Source organism: Rosa rugosa, chromosome 5, assembly GCF_958449725.1.
Source record: "Rosa rugosa chromosome 5, drRosRugo1.1, whole genome shotgun sequence".
Taxonomy (NCBI): domain Eukaryota; kingdom Viridiplantae; phylum Streptophyta; class Magnoliopsida; order Rosales; family Rosaceae; genus Rosa; species Rosa rugosa.
Genome location: NC_084824.1, coordinates 37,227,856 through 37,231,484, shown reverse-complemented (window position 1 = coordinate 37,231,484; position 3,629 = coordinate 37,227,856). Strand labels below are relative to the sequence as shown.

The window sequence follows — 3,629 nt, the reverse complement described above, 5'->3', positions numbered from 1 at the left end:
GTAATGTTAAAGATCATGAACAAAAAGTCATCGGTCAAAAACCGATGTCCAGTTCAACAATAGACATCGAATAAGCTTATGGAACCGATGTAAAACCGTTATTATGATGACATATTAGTGTGTTTAGATATTGTTAAACCTTCATATTTTGGCATGTAATGCTTAATGAAGTATAGGTCCAATAGCAGAAGTATTCATTTTAACATCGTTACTCGTATTAGAAACGATGTTTTATATGGTATCAGACATCAGATTCTTTACATTTTGCCTGCCGTTTGTGAGGTTCAAGCATATTTTCCATATATCCTACTATTTAAGATTCAATCTATATTCCTTAGTATTGTATAAACGATGTACATTATTATATAAACATCATTTCCTTTTATGGAGCGATATCCATTTTACTATATTACATAAGGTTTTAGGTTAACAACGATGTCCATATTAGTATTAAACATCGTTTCCCAAATTGTAAATCGATGTCCACATTGATTCTAGACATCGTTTCCCAAATTGAAAAATGGATGTCCACATTGATGCTAGACATCGTTCCCTGTAGTTTACATCGATGTCGATTAGTTTTTTAAACATCGCTTCTTACTCAATACGTCGTTATCAATGAAAAACGAGACATCAATTTTAGTTTCGAAACTAATGTATTATCTCTTTATTGACATCGTTTTGGTAGTTTAACATTAATTTGAAACAGGTGTATATACATCATATCCTTTATATGAGATGATGTCCAAGAAATTAATTATAGCTGCTAAAATGCTTGTAATCCACATTTGACAACATGACATTCTGAATTAATTGAATATGGGGCATTGCATTAATTTCTGTCCAACATCAGAATTGTTAATAGTTCCAAAAATAGGCAAAAACACCCCAACCTACATCAAGGCTAGCCCAAAATAGACCATTGCAATAACTATATGCAGTTTAGTTCACCTGCAACTGTACAACGTTCTACTTCGATCAAAATGGTTCTACAAAATCTAGCTAGCCTTACTCAAAATCACTTGTTGGCCCATCCTTGATCTGACAGCTTTGCATTCTTCTGGATGATACAAAAAGAATTCTCAGCATAGCTGACATGGAAGTCATGATTTTATCTAACATGTAAACCGAAGAACTAACCTCAGCTTCACTAAATCTACCAGCACTATATATCCTCTCAAATAGCTCACCACCAGCTGCATATTACATGACAGTAGCTAAATGACTTGGAGTCAACAAGACCTGCAGCAAAACAAGTATACTTCAAGCATTCATCTCAAGACTGCTTTATCTGAGCTCCTTGGTGCTCACTTTGAGTTTGATAATTATCATCTTGGAGTTATCTTTACATAAGATTAGTGTAATATGGTTGCCAAAACACCACAATAACAAGCTGGAATGCTCAAAACACACCATACATACTCCAAAGTGCGTGTACCCACACAATTAACTCAATACTAGCTGATTACCTCTTTGAACCTGACAATATTTGGATGCCTCAAGGATCTGTGATTTATGGTTTCCCTCTGAACATTCTCATCAATCTTCAAACCACAAAACCAAAACAAGATTCATATCCATAAATGCACTAGTACACTAAAAAGAACTAGCTACTATTGAAAGAAGAAGAAAAAAAAAAGGTGGTGGAGCCGGACCGAATATAAATTCCTCATCCAACACATCTAGCACTAAATCAAGTAAATCATGAATCAAAAACTCAAACTGTATTCACACTAAATAAGCTTACCTTATACAATGAACCAAAACCCTCATCCTTGATCATGGCCCTGGTAACTTATCCAGCTGATCCCTGACCCAACTGAATTCTCACCTACACCAAAACCAGCACAACAAAAAACCATTAAACCATCAATCCCATTAAACCACATTACACAACTAAACCAAATCAAAATCCGAAATAGACCCGAAATAAAGATCTAGTTCTTTATTGGAGCATGTCAGGACATGAAATGTGCTTTACCGAACAGAAACTTACATCTCCTTTAGTAGTAGTTAACAGGTACCCAAATTTTCCAGATTATGCAGCTGTCCTCAATTCAACTTAAGTCACAATATCACATTATCACATCCTCACACTGCCAACTTACAAACACATATGAAATATACCTCCAAGTGAATATGCAGACCAGTACATGCAGAAGTGCAGAACAAAGCAAATATCAAACTCTTTTTTGAGCAAATATGCAGAATTGCAGACCAACTATTCACTGCCATAGTTAATTCAATAGACCAACAATAAGTTCAGTAAGTGAATAAACACTGAAACCAATTCAATTTGAAGATGAGCAGAAGGTGATGTTGCGGTTGAAGAGTCTTCAAGCCCCGAAGCAGTTGGATGAGGTCGAGCAACTCCCTTCTTTCCTCTAGCCATCATATGATTTGAATCAAAGAACTGAACTGGAGATGAAGCCAACAGAATTTACATGTGAGACATTAAGAACAACATAGTAAAAAGGCAGAGGCATAGAAATATAAGTCATGATCAGTTTAAGAAAAAAAAAATTTGTGACGAAGTTTGCAGACAAGAACAAGAACAAATGCAAAGGTGGTATCCAAGTGTCTGAATTTGGCACCCATAATTATGCACCGACCGATTTCAGTTTGATCACAATTAAATTATGAACATGGTCTGGCAACCAAATTGGTAGTACTAATAAACAATTTGCAGAAGGCAACCAAAGTGGTAGTACTAATAAACAATTAAACATATTCAGTACAACAATATAGAATGGCTCAGTTTTTTTAGCTTATCAGATACTATCACAAAACACATAACCATGGCAAATCATCTCAATCAAAATATGCTCACTTGCAACATCCCAATTTGTAACCTCCATGGCAGACAGAACCGGTATCTTCGAACAAAGTACAAAGGACTCGATTTGCATAAATACAGTAAATTCAAAGTTCGCAAATTACCTCACTTAACAAACCTGTCTAAAAGTGTCTCTTCTTCATCGATGTCATGTCTACACCTTCAAGCTTCAACTGAAAAAGATACAGTGCAGTTTAATTTCATAAACTTATGGAAAGAATGAATAGAGACGGGAAGAATAAGTGCAGTTTAATTTCAACTCTACCATTTGCTAATCTCATCATGCTTGCTGTATGAAGGGAAATTCGAAAGAGAGTGAGGATCTGGGATTTAGATGAAGAACAGAAGAATATCTGGAGAGTGGAGGAGAGATCTTAAAACGGCTGTTAGTGAATTGGGGACCGAGGCTTTCGTTTCGGTTTAGTCGATTAGGTTAACACCTCTTGTTAATGTCTAAAAGTTCGGCGGTATCTGAACCTTTGTTAACGCTGATCCGGTGGGCGGATCGATACTTGTGGTGCTCTCAGAGCTTCCGCTACCTGTCAAGTAAAATACAAAGGGCGTCAGAGGGAGACCGCGCTGGGCGGTCTTCAACTCTCCGATGCCTAAGTTAGTCAATGTATTTATGTTGACAAAGTAACAGTAGGTAAGTATTGAATGCGTAATTAATGAGGAGAGAGGAGAGAACCTTTTATAGGTGGGGAAGAGGAGGTTCTTCTCCTTGTTTTCGATGTGGGACTGAAGTGCTTCAGTTCCCAGCTCTGGGAGCTACTGATGCCATTTTGGCACGGCG

General features: G+C 36.7%; 1 long non-coding RNA gene across 1 annotated transcript; it reads right to left on the bottom strand.

Annotated features, from left to right (window-relative positions):
* Positions 1-2,290: 2,290 nt before the first annotated feature.
* Positions 2,291-3,231, bottom strand: LOC133709238 (uncharacterized). The gene is made up of 3 exons (XR_009846183.1): positions 3,102-3,231; positions 2,941-3,009; positions 2,291-2,418 (listed from the first exon to the last, which is right to left on the bottom strand). It is a non-coding gene; the product is annotated as an uncharacterized LOC133709238 (long non-coding RNA).
* Positions 3,232-3,629: the final 398 nt, after the last annotated feature.